The 19,227-nt window shown below is 48.5% G+C and overlaps 1 long non-coding RNA gene across 1 annotated transcript in view; it reads right to left on the reverse strand.

The window, feature by feature from the left end:
- The window catches only part of LOC310895213, a 52,868-nt gene that overhangs the window by 6,885 nt on the left and 26,756 nt on the right, over positions 1 to 19,227 (reverse strand). The window contains exons 6-7 of the long non-coding RNA XR_014580539.1: positions 6,993 to 12,133; positions 24 to 5,274 (exon numbers count right to left, since the gene is read on the reverse strand). This is a non-coding gene — a long non-coding RNA (uncharacterized lncRNA). The remainder of the gene's footprint in view (positions 1 to 23; positions 5,275 to 6,992; positions 12,134 to 19,227) is intronic.

Genomic DNA, 19,227 nt, shown 5'->3' on the forward strand with positions numbered 1-19,227 from the left:
TTTACATGCAAAATTGTACTTACTGAGCTAGAAAAAAAGTCCAATTAGCATCAGGAGCCAGCTCTGCCCACAGCTAGGTGCACGCAAGTCCTGAGGAGCAAGCAGGGGCTCCCTGGGCTAGCAGAAGGCAATGCCTGGCCCCCGATGCCTGAACTGGCCACGTAAGGGCCAGTTTTGCCCTGACTGCCCCCAGGTCCGGTCTGAAATGACTCTGCATAAGCCGTATTTACATAGGAGTGTGTGTGGCCTGAATTGTCCCCCTGCGTTTAAATATTGGGCACTAAGTCACAGCTGTCCCCTTGTTTGCACTTTGGCTGCTGGGCAGCAGGAACACCCCAGCATTAGTCAGAAGCAGACGCATTAATGAGCGAGCAGATATTTCATAGTTTACAGTTTATCATTCTTTTGTTCACATAAATACACACACACCCTGTCTCTGCTTCTTCCCCCTGTTGACTTCCTACAGGTTATTTTATTTGGCCTTTGTCAATGGCTTTACAAAGAGTTCTACTGTGTGGACATGCACCTTGCCACCAGCAGGCTTTCTGTACGTTGCACTGAATCCCAAGGAGTCTCATCCGGTCCCGGAGCAGCTGCTCTGCCCAAGCCAACAGTCATTCTCTGCATGTGACGATCCCAAGTAAATGTGCAACCAACAATAGCTGCCAGCAAAGACCTCTGCCTCAGGAAAATATTTACAAATCGCATCAGATGGAGGAAAGCACCGTCACCTTTGCTGTGTGGAAAGGCATGATGCCGAAGCCTGTGATCAGCAAGGTAATCTGTGACACAAAAGGAACAAACTCCTCTTCTTTGGGATAACGCTCCCACTTCTCCTTCATCCCACTCCTCTACTGTCAGCAACATTTACAGATCACAGTTCATGATTTAATGACTCACAGACGGACCATGTCCAGTATAGGAGAACCTCCCTTGTGGTACTAGCTCTTTGTGATTCGTATGCCTAATGGATGCTAATTGTGAATCGTGAATATTTTTTATTAAACAAAACTCTAGAACTTTTACAAGTATAATGCTGTACAGTGGGCTCAATGGGAGCCAGTTTGGATGTCATTTTTCGTGTGTGAATAGAATGGCTTTTCATAAAAAAAAAAAAAAAAAAAAAAAAAAGCTTATTTGCTGACACTGAAGTTTCTTGTGGGAATACATCACTTTTTTAATTAAATTTTCATCTGGAAGATTTTTCGGGTCAAAAATGGAATTTCTGGTCAAAACCATAGCAGGGAAGAACACACAGGAAGCCAGGCTGTGAGGCGAGCCGAGCAGAGCCTCGCGTCCCAGCAGCTGGCTACATGGCGGAGCTAGTGGCGGCTCTGCCACACTGCCACCCCTCTTCCAGCCACGCTCAGGGCACCGGGAGCATCCCTGAGCAGGGGACACAATGAGGAGCCATCAGGGCAGGGGCTGGTGGGCAGGAGCATCATACACTGCAATGGGATCTAGGGGAGGATGCCTGGTCCTATCCGCCTTGCCCCCCCGTATCGGCAGAAAGCACCTTCAGCAAGAGCATCGGTGCATGCCCTGGGTGGCCGCAGGGCTTTATCGGCTCCTGTGCTCCATCATGAGCCCCTCTGCATGGAACAGCTCAGCCAGGATGCTGCAGCAGAGGTGGGGATGTGGTGGCGACCACAGACAGCCTGCTCCTCAGTTCACCTCAGAGAGGGCAGGTCACAAGCGTTGCAGCTCCGTCACTGCAGCTGGAGGAGTACAAAACGTTGTCAGAAGGGATCAAAATCAGGCCTGGCACATGTGTGTGTGCGTGTGTGTGTGGTTTCACAACGCCTCCCTCTCCGCCCCACCAGCCACACCAGTTTCCTCAAAGAAAAGCAGAACAGCAGAGCACAGACCCAAAGCTACGCAGCGATGTATTAAAGCCTTGTTTTTCCCACTGCTTGAAGAACTGACCCAGCCCCCTCAAATGTTCCCAGCATATTTGAATTGTGAGTCAGAGACCACAATGGAGATACTTGCCTGGCTTGACAAAGTTTAAACATCTCCTGCCAAATAGTAATCGCTGATTTTGCTCCGTCACTCGTGAGTCCTGTTTCTGCCGCCCTAACCATGCAAAACACACTGCCACACTGAGAAGGCCAGCATTACTTCTCGGATGCTTACCTGCAGCTTCTCCAGTTCCTCATGGCTTGTTTTGTGCAGAGCACTGCTCACACACAGGATGGGAATCTGCAGATACTGAAAGACCCTGCCCCTCTACCCATGGTCAAGGCAATGAAGAGAGAGGATAGAAAGAACAGCAGCAGTACTGAAAACTGAGGCCAGAAAAGGCTTCATCTTTGCGGGCAGGGTCTAACATTCAAAATAAAAATGTCAAGACAGAGATATTCACGGATTGGACCAGCAGCTCATCCTAAGGCCTTAGAGTTAACCTATGAGGGACCAGCACACCCTTTGGCCACCACTACCACCTCTGCAGTAACCTCTGGCTAAAGGGAGCAGCCAGGAGCAGGAAGCATTAACTGTGTCATTTGCCACAGCTAAATTCACCTGCTGCCATGAGTTAGTGTCCAAAGTAACAAAATTTTCGCTGCTCTTTGCCCTGCAGATGCAACAGGGCTGCAGCTGTCAGTAAGCCTCCCCTCCCATCTGCAACGGGCTGCGGCACTGCCGGTCATCAAGCAGGCATGCCAGGTCGCTCTGCCTTCCAACACATTAACCTGGCAGTACCCAAAAGCCTCATCTGCCCCTGCTTTTTTTCCCAGGGCAATTTTTCCTTGCTGCACCAGTAGAAATGCTGCCATCCAGGGGCAGAGCTGAGAGCAAACACAGGCCAACGCAGCCTGGCCTCCACTTGCCTGGGCAATGGGGAGCTGAAGCACGTGCCCTGTGCAGCCTCGAGTGCCAAAGGGCAACTTGAATGCTACTGCTGCTGTTTCAGCTGCTGCATTCAGGCCATTCCCGAGCAGTTTAACCAATACACCAGTTCACATTCCTCAAGACTGCTAGTGTCAAGCAAGGTTTTAAAGAGTTCCAAAAGCATTTGCTATTTAACTTCCAAGTTGAAGACCAGGATGTTATCTGTAACACATTTTCAGTTATTATTTAGCTATAGGTCACGTGCATTTCCCATTTTTAAATTTTTCTGTACACTCATGAGTGCTCAAGTCTCTTTTTTTTTTTTTTTTGTAATTAGCTTTTTTCTCTTTTTCTTACATCGAAAGCCAAGATTCCCAGGTGATCTCAGCACTCTAGCAGGGAGACACAAGGGCTTCAAGGAAATCCCCACCTATCGCCCTGTAAGGCTCGAGCTGGCAGCGCCACTTTGCTCCTCACCACCCCAGCTCTTGCTCCAGCAGTGGAGCCATGTCAGGAAGACTGAATGCTGAGAAAAAACTCAGACACAACCAAACCCTCCAGCACTGCATGAGTCTGAGTCTTGTGTGTGTGTGCTCGCTTCCTTGCTTGATATTCCTCTTCTTTCGCAGCTAGAGTTAATATTTCTGCAGTGGATTCATGCTCGTACTTGCACCAAGAGATCCTCCCTACTATCTCCCCCATCGCCCAGGCTGCAGTGCAATGAGCAGCCAGCTGCTATCCACCCCTGCTGCCTGTGGTTTCAGACAGCTGGGCTACAAACCGGGCGAGATGTAGGAGTTTCCGGGTTCTGGGTTGCATGCGGAGGAAAGAGGTGACTTTGGGTGCTTCTCGTCTTGCTCTGCAGGGGCGCTGACTTTCGCCTCTGCAACACCTGCTGGGGGGAGCCTGGGGTGGGACACAGAGCCAGCAAGAAGAAAAACTTCAAGCAAGATTTGCTCACTTCCTTATTAGTTGCCCTTGCAAAAAAAAAAAAAAAGTTATGAGAAGGCAGGTCTGAGTGGACTTCATGCAAACAAATGCAAACACTGCACTTTGACATCTCTCTGCTTTTAGGAAGGGGGAGTGTTTGACTGGAGCCACTGCTAAAGCCCTAGACAGAGACCCAGGAGCTCTGCAATTTCCTTCCCAGCTCCGCCTCAGGCTTTAAGTTTCAGGACTGTGGTGTCTTGCTGACAAATCTGAGCTGTGCTAAAATGAAGATAAAATATTAATGATCCCTCCAAACTTCCCACCCCCTGAGCACGCGCTGCCCTGAGCGGTGCACATGCGCTCGCCTCCCCCATCGCAGTGCTGGCAACACGGCGATGCCCAGACCTGTGCCCTCCAAATGCCCCACGGGCTGCTCCTTAGCACGGGGGCAGATCCTGAAGGTGTGTAAGAAAAAACAAGCAAGAAAAATCAGCTGAACTCTGCAATGTGAGAGAACACCAGGCTGGATCCCAAGCCCATTCAAATCGATGAGAGGGTTTCCAAAGCATTGTCTGAAAACAGTAAAAGCAGTGTTAAGTACTGTGGCAGCGGGAACAGATTTTTCAGTCCTGGCTGATGGGTCAAAGCTGGACAGAGCACTGAAATAACCCACAGAGGGGATTGCTCCATGACAGCCATGCTGGGAAAGCCATGGGGGAGCTCATTTAGCCACTGCCCAGATTACTTCATATGTCCACATCCATCAATTTGGCATCATCCATGAGCAATAAAATGTGCCCATGAAAAGCTGTCTACACCAGCTAGAGCTATTGATCAGAGACAGACCAAAACAGGAGGCAAACAGGGGTACTGTAAGATTGGAGCAAGGGGCCTCAAAGCTCCTTGCCTCACACGGTTCAGATGAGGCCATCAACCAAGCCTCGAAGGAGAACTGCCCTTGCGAAGGGTTCTTCTGCAGCCATCTGCATGAGACCACTGCCATCTGAGCTGAAGGGAAAGCCTCGTTGTACAGACACGGTGAAAGGCTGGGCCAGCTACGGCAGGGGGGCTGCAGTGTGTTTTTAGAACATGCTATTCTGGGCAACAAGATTTGGAAAGTGGGTCTGGAGGCTGAGCCAGCCTCACGGTGCTGGCCCTGAAAACGTGCCTTTCTTGAAAAAGTCGTTTTGAAGAAATTTGGAATGCAGTCTGAATGTAAGCAGCTTTCTGCTCTCCATCCTGCCTCAGAGGCAATGCAAGAACGAGAAATCCAAGGGGCATAAACTGGCTCTGAAAGAGACTCAGCCCAAGGCTCGGGCTTCCTCCTTAAACCAGAGAGAAAGCAGGCAGCAACAAAACCACTGCATATTCACACGGAGATCTTCTGGTGCTGTTTGCAGGAGCAGTGGCTGCGAAGTCCCCTCACAGATGATGTGCCTCCACTGTGCCATCGGCTGGGTGTTGAGGTGGTCAGCTGTTCCTTGGCCATCCAGACGACTCCTATTACAAAATCTGGAAGAAAGATGGAAGCTGAAACCAGAGAAGCTGCAAACAAGGGCTAGCAGCCTCCCGTAGCAGAGCAGGAAAGGCTCCCCATGCATGGAGAGAAATGCTGGAAGAGAACACTTGGGACAGAACACTGTTTTAGTGGTAGGCACTCAGGAAACACAGGTGAGCACACACTGTGCAGCGAGCCACCAGCCCCTCGTGTCTGGCACTCAGAAATGAGGATGTTAGGGGCCTAAAACAAAAGAAGCACCTCTCTCCTGCCCTGCGAACCCACAGCAATTACAACAGCAATTGTTCCCCTCCAAAGCACTGCTGTCACATCCATCCCCCAGCAATCTGCAACAGCGATACGCCCTCATGGACAGGTTTGGCGCAGCAGCCTCCCCAGCCAAAGTTAAGTTTTGTATCAGGGGCTAAAGATCAAACCCTATCTCTCCGAACACACCTTTGTTAGTTTTGGCTGCACCCTTTCAGGTATCACCTGCCTCCCCAGGCAAACACGTTCCTGTTCTGATCTCCACCGGCCTGATGCACTCCTCTGAGGGCTGATTTCGCCTGGCAGGTACCTTACCTCTGCACCCACTGCATCCGCAGTGAGCAACCAGGGAAGGAGAGCTCTCAGACCACAGTGGCTGCAGTGAGCATGGTACAGAAGGAGAAGGAAGGAGCTGGAAGCAGCTTCACCATCAGGCTGAGGCTGGGCTTTGCTGGAAATGGGATGGAAAATTGGCAGCGACGTCTTGCCACCCCAACAAACAATGCATTCATATGCAGAGCTACAGAGCAAACGATATGCCGGTCGTTCATCTGGAGAACAGGTTTCGCCAGCTTGGATTAAATGATTACATTGCCACAGCATGTGCTGCTTGCTGCTTTGGGAGATAAAGGAAGTACAGCGAGAGAGAGGCCTGACCCCAAAACCCAGCTCCAAACTCCTCTACACTCACAGAAAGCTTGGACCCACACCGAGTACACTGGGCATGGAGCGGGTGCTGTTTAAAAGGAAGCATTTCAGTGCTGATGCGCTAATTGCTAATGCGGGGCGGGGGGGGGGGAAGGAAAAGAAGTTTGAATTACAGGAGGCATATACTTTGACTCAAGTTACTGCCTCCAGATGTGCAGCAGGCTGAGCCTGTTCCCGAGCCTTCTGCTCCGTGTTCCCACAAGCACACACAAAGCTGAAGGCTGGGTAAGTGCACTTGGAGGTCCAAAAGCACATGTGCAGCAGTGACAGACTCCACCAAACTCTGTGTCCCGCATCCACAAAGCCCCCGTTGAGCAACTCCCCGAGGATGTAATTGCAGTCGGCTTCATTCCAGGCTGTGAACACAAGTCTGGCCATGGACATTACTGCTAGCGCACAAGGAGGAAAGGAAACGTACAGGAGAAAGTGCAAAACAACACTCTGGCAATCCACACACGCTTAGGTTAAAGGTTTTTCCTCTATAGCAGAAGTTTACTTGGCTACCTTTGGCAGTCCTGTCAGCTTCCCCACATTAGTCTTTTGCAATGCAGAAAGGCTCACGCCTGCGTAAGCCTCCAACCCACTGCACTGCACTAAACCCACAGCCCCTGGCAGCACCCCTGGAGCCCTCCAGGGCCCTCATGGGCAAAAAGAGGATGCCCAATGAGCCGACCCAGCAGCTTTGGGTCTTCCAGGCCTCAGGCGATCTGAACCCTGGTGCCGGGAGCCCACAGCATCCTTCCTGCCCCACACTCACCGACCTCGCAGCATGCCCCATCTCTCAGGGGAGGATGCATCTGCTATGGGGGAGGCAAACTGCACAGGGGCACAGCCAGAGCTACCACCCTCTCCCCCGCCGCATGTCGCAATGCGAACGGTGGCGACACTATCGCTTTCACATTTGCCTTTTTGGTTTTTCAGGATGGGAAAAGCCATGTGTCAGTCCACAGCTCATGCATGGGAGTGACACAGAACACATCTTTGGGGGAAGGTCTCCATAAACAGCTTGAGGCAAGCAGGCATCACAGGAAGCTTTCAGCCCAAGCAGTTGTAGTCCGTCAGATTTCTAAGCCATCAAAAGTCAGGTCATATCAATGGGAAGTGTCAGGCAGGCTTAAGCAACACTGAGCTGCCGTCCCCACACACAGTAACCATGAACACACACACGACGTGTCCGGTTGGGCTGGCTCCCACTCGGGCATTTACACTTGCGATTCGTGGGTGACTCTTTACAAATATATCTGCCAGATACACACCAAGGTACACTTCCATCCACAAGCACATGACTGAAGAGGTGGGTTCAAGCTAAAGTGACTCAGCCTCCCATTTACAGGAACAAAATTAGCAACCACTCATAGACGTCTTAAGTCTGAGATGGGGCTAGATGGCACTGTAAGTTAGTGAATGCACAAGCCCTTCATGTCAGGAGATTTCACTTTGGCATTATGATCAGTGGAAAGCCAGGAAAGCTGGTGCTCCCTGAGGTGTATTTTCTAGAACTGGGCTAGTAATGCACGCTGACAGACTGATCCAACACTTTTCCTTGGTACCTAGTTAGGAGCTGATCCAATAATTTAGTCATTCTCTGGAATTTACTTATTTTTTCAGCAAATAATTCTTGGCTCGCAAGCATTTAAACATGTAATGTTTATTATAAAACATATGTTTTTCCCCAATACAGTTTTTTGCCTACAGTTTCCCTGTTTTAATTTATCCCATTTCTCCTGATTAACCCCTGCCCCCCACCCCCGTTGTTCCCATGCTGGATGCCTCTACCTCTCCCAGGAGAACAATGATGAAATGACATTCGCCTCACAGGCCTCCTGGCACATCACCCCAAATCACCAGGATCAGCTCTGCGAGGCAGAGAGCCCTCTGGCCCCGAGCCCCTGAATCACTTAAAGATGCACGGCTGAAACAGAGCAAGATGTGGCCATGGAGGCAACGGCTGCAGCTGTGTTCAGGTTGGGGCATTCAGGTCCCTGCAGGCTCCAGCCTCCCTGTGAGCTGATAATGAGAGGAACGAGCAAGGACCTGCCGTAATCTCAAGGCCAGACTTTCAACGACTGCCCCTGGGCTCCCTCCTCAAGTGAGCATGCCTGCCACCATAAGGGAAAGGCAGCCACGTGCATGGGGTGGGAGAGGGGGGATGTACCGTCTCGCTGCAGCCTCCCGGTCTGGGAGGAGGATGGCCGCCTCTCTAAGCAGAGGCCACATCGGCAGCATCTTGTCCTCCGATGAGTATCTCTCTCCTGTCATTTAACAAGGGGACCAGCCCTCTGAAAGAACTTTTCCCAGCGGTGAATCCCATCGGCTTCCTGACAGGCTGGGTCATTCCAGCCTGTGAAAACGCCTTCCCCGTTCCTCAAGTAACAGATTAGTCACGTACATTTGCAATGGTGGCGAATCTGCCAAGTAGCTGGGAAGCAGGGCAGGAGGAGGAGAGCAGCAGCATGACAAGCGCAGCCAGAGGAGCAGAGAGGAGAAACTAAATTTTCCTTCCTCTTCTCCCATGCTCTTCAGTTTTGAACAGCGCTTGCAAGCTCAAGCTGCAAAACAGCTGCATCACGTGCGGGAGGTGAAATCCAGGCATTACCAGGGAGCCCTGGGCATCCCTGCCTCCCCTCTGTTGCCTGATGGCTGTCAGTAGCATCACCCTGCAGCAAGAAACGACAGCTTTTCTGAGGGTAGGACCAGAAGCCTCCCTAAATACGGATAGCATTTGGCAACAGGGAAAAGCTCCCACTTAAGCTCACATCTTCCAAGTGACTGACAAATGCCAGACCTCAGCAGGTCTGACAAAGGCTCAGAGCCTCAAAGCATCCTGGTTAGCGGCGAGCAGCTCCAAGAGGAACACAAGCATGCAAAAGGCCCCAGAAATCCAGCTCCTGATTAATACGTGGCTTACTGGAAACAGCTACTTCCTTCTTCCAGTATCTTGCATGAAAAATCAGTCATCGTTAGAGCAGCGGTGCGTGGAGCCTGCAAGCAGGTCAGCCTGCACCTCGGTGCTGAGTGCTGCACATGTGGATGTCAAACTGCCCCGGGGCCACACTGCCAGCTAAAAACACCCCAGAAGTAAGAAAGGGAGGGTCAAAGCCAGAGCACCTGAGTGATCTAGCAACAGGAGGAAAGAAAAAAAAAAAAAAAAGCAAGCTGTTTCAGGTCATGTGAGGTGTGTACACATTCCCAGACGTTCAGTCTGTCCTCTGTAGCTTGGGGAAAAGCTTAATGGGCAGCATGGCCTGGAGAAATCATGTAGGGGACAGAGCAGGAGAGTGCCTTGGGGGAGGCAGCTCGGCAGGTTTTCAAGACAAATGCTGCTACTGCAGAAACTGATAGGGAAATGTGTAGGCGGTCCTTGTCCTGGTAATGAGTAACAGCTACAAAACTCTTAGTATCACTGAAATACACATTGGTTCTGCCAGTACGTTCACCACAAAACTACCTGTCGCGTGTCAGCACTGCAGTATTCAATTCAGACGTTCCAGAGAGAGACAGAAAACATTGCAGGCCAGTCCCAGCACCCCGCATGCCAGCAGAGGGGAATCACAACCTTACAGGCCACATCCTTGTTAGCAGAAAAGTGATGTTCCCTCCCTGTATCCCCCACCTTAGGGGGCAGTGCTGAAAAAGGAGCATAAAGCACAAGCACCGCTACTGAGACAGAAACCTCCCCATCAGGAGAAATACCAGAGGAAGCCTCAGAAACGTCCAAGGTTTCCTTCCGGGGAACAAGTGGGCATGTGGCTGTGCACAAGCACTGAGGCTGCTGCACCCACCCAGCGTCAAACACGAGCCTTGCCCTCTTCGGGACGTGCCATGTCCCGATGCAAATTGCAGGCATCACCCCCTGATCCTCTCACTATCCCATGTCTCCAAGGGGCTTTGCTGCACGGCTGGCCCTGTATTGGAGGGAGATGTGCTGCCTGCGTTGCACCAGAAGAGCAATTAGGCTGGTCAATCACTTTAATTGCTATCACACAGTAATAATCTATTTATGATATTTGTGCTAAAGTGCATGAGGCACTAAAGTCTGGTTTTAATGGTAACTGGGATGGTCCTGACCCAAACAACCATCCTCTGTAGTGAAGCTGTGTATTTTGGGAGGATTTTTTTGGTTGGCTGTTTCCAGAACTGTACTAGAATACTGTTTAGCTTAGGTTTTTGCCTCAACATATATTTTTTGTCTGTTTACTTTGCAATCTCAGAGAAAAAATGCAGAGCAGTAAGCAGTGCTGCACATACTTGCCATGCAACACATGTTTATCCTTCCAGTTCACCCATGTCTTATTCCTGTTCTGGGTATTTATTTTTGTCCTCCTGCAAGGGCTTGGACATTCAGGAAAGATGCCATTTTTAGAATTACTGGACCTCAGGCACTGGAGGTACATAAACAAGCAGTGTGCTGAGGCACGAGGGTGCCGACAGCTTTCCTAGGTGGTTGGCTATCTCACATAGCCAGGAGATGGGGATAAGAGGGCTTCAGGAGCGGCCCAAGCACATCTCTGAGGGAGTTTTGTGCTCTATAGCGGTGCTTTTCCTACACAAGATGGGACACTGGAGAGAATTCCTTTCCCCCCATTTGCACTGTTAATGTCTCCCTTATTGTATGGAGGTGCTGGGTGCACACAAGCTCTTCTCTGCCACATACTGAACAAAGCCACAGGAAAAAGATGATGCAGCCACTGCTCTGGCCATGTCAGCTTGAGCAACAAAAACACAGCACTGAAAAATAAACCACACTGCTTCAAAAAGCCCTCAGGAGACTATCTTCAATGGTATCATTTTTTCTGCTTCTTTCTGATCCTTTTTTTTTTTTTACTGGTGAAGTTGACATCTTTTCCTCTTGCTGAACCAGCATTTCCTGACAGCAAACCATTGTCAGAAATTTTCCATCCAGCTCTCGAGTGGATTTCAACACTCGATCTCTGTGCATACATACGAGAAGAGGTTAATGTCAATCTCAGAAAATTATCTACAGGATGTGCTCAAGGGTACCACCAGTAAGGAGCAGCACGTTCATTTGGAGAAGTTCAGACACTGGCCGGTTTCTTTGCCTTAGAGCTGGGGTCAGCTTTTCTCTGCTCAATTACAGCTATAATGGTGATCCTCTCTCAACTGTTTACTGCCTAACTGACCTGTCATTTGGAAAAAATCTTTCCATGGGGAACACTGCCTTTCGTGACACAGTAAAGCCCCTTTCAAAAGCCCTGGGACATTCTGATGGTTTTGAAACAAAACATCTTGGAGAAGAGCACTGCTCTCCCAGTAAACAGCAGCATAGGCTGGCCTCAGAAGCTAAACAAGCAAGGCAGGAGCTTGTGGGGGGAGCTGGTAACAAATGCAGCAGTGAGCTTCTTAATCACAAATGTGATCACTGCCTGTGGGGCCTGAGGACAATTACCTTGTCACAGCTGCCGTCTGAATAGTGGTGACGGGACAGTTCTCCACATTTGGAGAACTTTAACCAGCAAAATCTCTCCAAAGATAACAATGCACTGGAAGTGTAAGCATGCTCAAACAACATTTTAAAGAAATTAAAAAGGAAAAATCCCCTGTGTCATCACAGAGCTGCCAGGCATGATGCAGCCCAGGAATGGCAGCCTCTGTTTATAGTGGTTACACTCCAGGGGTAGGGGCAGAAACCCCAATTCCTGGGGCTTTTTTGGGACCAGCCTGACCCAATTCAGATTTTTGCCTGAAGTGCACTCCAGCCAAAGCTGCCTTAATATGCACGCTCATGGGGAGGGGTACTGAGCATCCCAGCAACACATCCAGGAGACGTCACCTTTTCTAAAGGACATGGCTGATTCATCGCCCCACTTAAGTATGGAGAGAGTCCCAGCTGCGGAAGCCAGACCTGTTTGGCAGCAGCCAGCCAGCATCAGCTGCCACCTGGAAAAGGAAAGAAAAAAAAAAAAGCTTTGAAATGAGAGAGTGAGCAGAGGAATGGAGGGGAAAAATGGGTGGAGGAATGGAGGAGGTGGGCTTGCGATCTCTGGTTGGGTAACAAGCTAATTCCCCCCTGCTCCCTGCCTGCAACTCCATCTAATTACCCTGTTTCCTCTGAGCTGATTGGAAAGCGGCCTTGTGTCTGGAAAAGACCATAAGCATCTTATGTGCATCTGTTCCCCCTAATCCCCCACAACCAGTGCCTGTGTGCTGGGAGAGGCAGCAGGGGAGCTGCACACGGCAGCGGCCTCCATGCCCCATCACCGTGCCCTGTTCCTATGCCCCATCACTCTTGCTGGGGTTGGGGGCTTTCAGGGAACTGCGGTTGTTCCTCTTCTGCCCATTTCACAACCCAGAGGCCCTCTTTCCTCCTTCCCCTTGCAAAAAAGAAAATTAAAAAAAAAAAAAAAAAGTCTGCAAGGGGCGGGGAGAAGGACACGTTTTGCTTAGCCCTGCTGCAGTTTGGAGCTGTTTAAGCCACTCATTTTCCCCTTGCCCTAATCCTGCATTATCCTTCAGGAATGACATTCAATTCCTGAAGGGGGGGTGGGGGGTGGGGAGGGGTCAAAAAAGTGCTCTCCAGGGCCCTGCATGGTTTGCCCAGGAATTTGGATTGCACTTCTCATGTGTGGCTCCGGGAAGGAGCAGAGGCACAATTAGGCAGCCATTTGGTAGCACGCAGGCACATTTTCAGCAGGCTCTTACTAGTGGGAGCTAATTCAATGCGAGCAAAGCACAGGGATAAACAGCTCCCTTTGCCAGCAGCAGGATTGTCACATCTGGAGTTTACACAAGTTACGAGGAGCCAGGAGCCACTATTTTGTTTCACTCGCACTGCATCGTAAAACATGTTAGCACGTTAAAAGCACCACAGCACCGACACACACAGGGTTGCATGCATGTGAGGGGACATCTCTGTCTCACAGCCCTGCCGTGTCCTCACCCCACCGCCTTCACAAGCCATCCATCTGCTGGGCTAGGCCCTGTGTCTTGGTTAATGCCCTCAACTTTGCTCCAGGTCCCAGGATGGGAGGGTTTTGGCCTCCAGCAGGGCCTGGTTCTGGCCCCGTGTTGTTCCTCCCCATTGACTGCCTCGTGTGGGACGCCAGCAGGCCCCTGCAGCCCGATGGCCGCCCCCTGGCCTAACCCAGGTGGAGGCCAATTGTTTTAAACCAATTTTAGAAAGGTTGCCTGTGCCTCTGTGGGGCATTTATTTCCAAGCGCCTTCTGTGTTTACCCAGCCAGCTTCCTGCTGTTTTGCTTTGGGATTTCTGCAGCTGCAACTCTGAGGACTCCTCCAGGGAGAGCCTCCTTTCTTGTCCCTCAGCACACCAGCAGAGGTGGTAACGAGCCCTGTGGACTCGGCCACATCTGGTCTCCATAGGAAGCCCTTGTCCTCAGCCCAACCAAAATGCTGGGCACCACTCACACTCGAATGGCGAGATATGGCTGGCCACAGGCCGGGCCCATCCTGTAGCTCCTCCCGGCCCCAACCCTCCATACTGACTAAATGCTGACTATAGTCAGCTGTGGACTTCTCGGCCAAATTCTGTTTCTGGGAAGGTGACCAAGTTTCCAGTGTGAAAAAAGCTGAAGTCAATGGCTTTAGCTAAATTTTACATCTTTGGAGCTTCACACCTGCACAAAATATAAGGATGAAGAAGGCAAAACCCACCTTCCCCAATTCATTTTTTTTTTCCCCCATTTTGTGTCAGCAAGCACAAGCTAACCATGAAATCTGCTGCCTCCTGACAGCAGATCTGATATGTCCTCCCATGATTTGGGGTCAGATGCAGGCACAACACAACCTGCACTGCCATTCCCCACCAGCAGCTCTGGTCAGGGCTCTTGAGATGAGACCCATGGGGTGGGAAATGGGAAAACCTCTACTTCCACACAGATGTGGATGTCCACAAACCCCATGTTGGGGTCAGAGTCATGAACTGTATTCACAACAGAGATATATGTTGCAGATGGTTTGGAGCAAGGGACTTTGGTGAAGGATCAGGCTGGCCTGAGTGGGAAAGCAAGCAGGAACACAAAAGTCATCTCTCCGCCCACTGCAAGGGTTGCAAAACCTTGCACAGAGGTAAAGACCTGGAGGTTACAGTGTGGGAAGCGGGCTGTGAGTTATTTCTTCACCTCATCCTCCTGCCAAGGGACAAAGGGCTGCCTCTGGGAGACACACCTCACGCTACAGAGGACCGTGATGCCCCTTGGTCCACCTTGCCCACCAAGCAGCAGACTCACTGCCCCAAGTCCCACCGGCACTCCTGGTGCCTGTGGAGGATGATGTGAAGTGGGGAGAGGTGGCTGCCCTCTGCTCCAGCGCTCGTGACTGGCTCAAAAAGTGAAGTGAAAGACAGCTACGGGAAACTGTAAGGTTGCACTTCGCCTTTAACACCATCCTCCCAGTTCACAGACTTTATTTATGTGTTTTATCATTTTTTTTTCCCTCATAAATGTTATCTTTATGAGAAAGATGCACTGGTTTAACTTCAGCTTTGCTAGTGTGATGCAAACACATCATTTAAACTAAAATGTTAAGTCCCTCAATGTAAATTAATGCAATTTTCCCCATGAGATTAGTGGCTGGGAAAAAAAAAAGTGTGTCTCTAAAACCTTCATCTTTAGGTACCTGATAAGTGGTATAAACTTTCGGAGTACCCAGACTGACCAGAAGTTTACAGTTAATTCAGCCTGCAGTTCTGTGAATCTGGAGGTGCATCTGGTCATATTCCTCTGGAGCTGCAAAGACAATTTTGCTCAGTGCTTTGGAAAGCCAGACCATGTAACCAGAGCCTTAAGAAATCACTGCAGAGTCTGGTTTGATCCTTTCTTTTCCCCTGTTCTTAAAAGAAAGAAAACAAAGCCTGAATCTTCAGCCCTGATGTTACAGAGGCATGCTTGAAACTGATGGTTTTTGAGGATGGGAAAACAGAAAGAAACAGAGAAAGGATGTATATTCCTTCTCCAACTTCCCAAAACCACACTTCTCTGTTGCGCACACCCTCCTGCTAACCCTCCATTTCCCAGAGCTTTTCAATCACATTTAGGGCCAGAGGTTGTGCTTACAATTGCAATGGCAGTCTCACACCTTCCTCCTCAATACCCAGCCAGTATCACGTAGGATATGACCAGCCATGCCACAAGCCAGAAGGTCTCCAGCCCCTTGAATATCCCCTTCCACAGCTGGGCAAACTCCCACTCATCCCCCTCAGGTTAAAAAAAATAAAAATGAAAATAATAAAAAAAAAAAGCTAACCAAGGTGTTTCTCAGAAGCCCCACTGACATGAACTCTGCCCCCAATTACGTGTCTGAATGAGCAGAGCTATAGAGGTAAGTGAAAAGAAAGTTTGGGTTTAACAGATTTTCTCTGTTAAGGAATCAGCACAGCCAGTCATTTACTTGCATCAGGACTCCTATTACCTGGTATTTCCATGTTGCAACTCAGTGGTGCAAAAGATGGGTCAAGTCTGCAGTCAAGGGCTTGCTGTATTTCAGACTCAGAGCAATCTGGGATCTCAAAACACTATAAAACACCTTTCTGCAGCAAACGTCAACCCATCTGAGTGCAGGAGATGGGACAAGCTGAAAAGAGAGTGTGGGCTTGGCTGGCCACAGGTAATAAGTAGTCCTCTGGCTGCTCTCAGCACCTCTGATGTTTTGTCTCTAGTGGAGAGCTGTGATAATTGAGCCAGCTTTTCATGAACTATCTCAGATGGAAGAGCAGTCTAGCCACAGCAACACAAACCTGAGTTGCAGTCCTTTCCCATGGAAGCAAGAGAAGTAAAATCCACTGCTTCGTAATGCCGCAGCAAAGACATTTTGAGGAACTTATGCCTGCTCATTTAAGAGCAGCTCAGGAATCACTGCTTTGCTGCAGTCACAGAACTCAGAGCTTTTAGAATCAGGTCCTATGACCATATCCTCCAAGCTATACAAATTAGTGGGGGGGGGGAAAAAAAGAAGAAAAAAAAGAAAGAAAGCACACCACACAAAGTAGGTATCCAAATACTTTTGAAGATCCAGGCCTGCAGAGCTGATAAAAAAATCACCCAGCAATTATTGCAGAGCTAGGAGGAGACCATCCAGGTACTATCATCTATGCTTCCCACAGTAAGTGTCTGTAGCAAGAATAAGTGACCACAACACAGGAGTCATGGCTGCTGGTCCTGTGCTCTCTGCGGAGATCTGCAGTTAGTCCCTCAATGTCTTGCATTCTTTGAGACTCCTTTCAAATCTTTTATAAGGGTATTTCAAAGAAAACAGAAGTCTTCACATGACAAATTCCACACACTGTGTGTACACAGGCATGTGATGGTTTTAAAAACTGCTAAAGGAATAAATTCACTGTATCCCAATTCATTCTCTGCATATGGCCCAATGATCCCAGCCTTGATGTGTGGAAAAACAAACAAACAAACAATAGCTATATTGTATGAAAGAACTAAGCATAAAGAGGCCCTCTATTTCCTACTCTGCTCTCACTGAGGTCCTGTCTTTCCAGGACAAAACCTTTGTGAATATTCAAGATTTGGATACTGAGCAGATTTATTTTGACACCCTTTTCTGGGGAAAGTATGCAGCTTCCAAAAACTAGGCAGTGAGAGCAGCTGTCAAGACAGCCATGGCCCAGCGAAGGGCAGTCATTATCATCCTTTCCCACTGTGCTGATTGATCCTCAAAAGCAATGGCATATTTTAATTGTCTGCAATTTGTTAAGGAAGACCAAATCCCCCAACTGCACTAGAAACCATTCCCTCTAACTCTTGGAGTTGTTTTTTCAGCTTTTATTTATTTATTTATTTATTTAATTATTTTTCCTTTTGGTCTTGTACTCTTTGCACCAAGCCAGGTACTGCAGACCATATCTTGGGAAAACCTGTTTCTGTAGGTGCATCTCTTGACTAGGGGAAGACCTGATCTAATGGAAGATGGCCTTACTTTGAAGTTGTCCTTCCAGTAGTCCTTTCCAATCTATATTGACCAGAGAGAAGCAGAGCCAAAGTTGTATGAAGACAGCCTGACCCAGATTTCAGCTGGGGCACCAGGCACTCCGTGAGCCTAGAGATGCGTTACTTGGGGGCGCATTGACTGGTTGGAAATCTGCTGTCTTCTTTGGGGCTGTCAATAGTCAGCAAGCTGTCCACTCTTGAAGATTTCAGCTGAAAGAGTTCACCCAAGGCTACACAATAAGTGAGTTGGCAGAAGCACAAAGTGAGCCTCCATCTTCCCAGTTCCCTGGTCGCTTCTTTAGCCACAGGCTCTGTGGTAAAAACTTAACTGCTACAACTTTATACAATTGTGTCACCACTGCATTTCAGAAAGCACCTGCAAAACCCAATAAACTTACAACCCCCCCCCCCAAAAAAAAAAAGGCACTTCAATTGAAAAGATAAGGTGATGGCATTATATTGTCAAGTGTACAGCCTTTACAGTTTATATTTTAATATAAACCTCTGGTTAAGCTATTAACCGAACTATAATGCAAATCCTTGAGAACTTTACCTAATATTCTGCAATGGGAAAATGTAAATGAGAAAATTTCTAAAGCAGATAACAAACTGCTTTTACAAATGATGGAAGATTTTTAGCTCACACCACAAACATTATAGGCTGCCCAACTGAGGTACTGAATAGACAGAAACCCTACACGTTTCCACCTCCGTGTAAGCTGGTGCAAATGAGGAAGAATTTAATTGATCATTAGCGCAACAGAGGTCTGGATTTTCAATCTGGCTGTAGCTTATTCAACTATGACTTTATATTTAAATGTTTTTACAGTATCTTTCACACTGGGGCTTGGGGGCTCCCAGGCAGTAAGCAATACATTGAGATAAAAGGGCAATTTAAGGGCTATTTGAGTTTTCATCCTTACTTCTTCCTGCCTTGCTTTTGTGGGTTTAAAACATAATCTTTTTACTAATTAAATACATATGAATATTCTGTTGCCCGCACAGTGAATATATAATTAGACTCAGGAGAAAGATTATGTGCTCTCAAGCTGATGCTAACACTTCAGCATAAAGGTACCCAAGACACCAGTAAAAGTAACCTATGAGCTTCTGCTAATAACATGCTGCCTCGGATCTCTAGAGGATTATTTTACTCTGGAGCAGTATATTGAAAAGGGCCTGAAACAGATACCCTATAATTTATGTCCCTGCTTAGAGCCTTGGTGAGAAAAAAGTGGCCTTTGCACTAAATTGTAATGGTTTCTTTCCTTCTCTTTTTTTTTGGGGGGGGGCTGAAGTTAGCACACATGATTTTTGGAGAGCAGGAAGCTGCAAGGAACCTTTGGGTAGCTTCAAACAAAACATATTCTGCTGTCCAAGTTCCATCCTTTTTCCCTGTCCAGGACCACTTTTCCCCCTTAAAAACACAGGGAAACTTCTTAAATAAATCATATTAGGCAGGGCCCTTTCTCTAGCTCCAAAACTGAGGAAGTATGTCTGCTGCTTTATGCTCATGAAGCACATACTTTGGAAGCTGTGTTACCTCCCAGTGCTATTATTTGCTATACCTCATAAATATCACAGTCCTTTTCCTTTCCTCTCCTTGGCACTCTTCCCATTGTTTTCAGGTGGTGGTTTTGTTTTTGTTGTTGTTTTTTAACAGAGGTTACCCTCCCAGCCCTCACATGATAATGCTTTTATTTTTTTTTCTTCTGTGGTTCAACCAGCTCAGGCAACTAGATAAATACTGTGGGGAGCTGGCCCTTAAATATCAGGTTTGGCCTGTACTTTTCATGGAGGTCTTTATTTCTTTAAATCGTAGGTGGTCTCCTTAAGACAGCATGGAGACAAGGCTGTTGTAGCAAAAGGAGAAAAAAGAAGAAAAGAAGAAAAATCCCCTCAGGATATTTCTTGTGGTAAAATGGGCTAAGGAATATTTCAGGGCAGTTCCAGACAAATGCAAAACCAAATCTCCGTGAGGTTCAGTGAACTCCGCAAATTGCGTGTTTCCTCCAAAACCCCAAACTAGGCAACTTGAACTTAATTCTGGAATGAGTAGTGGGGATGCTGGCATTTCA

This window comes from Anser anser, assembly GCF_964211835.1.
Source record: "Anser anser genome assembly, chromosome: 2".
NCBI lineage: Eukaryota > Metazoa > Chordata > Aves > Anseriformes > Anatidae > Anser > Anser anser.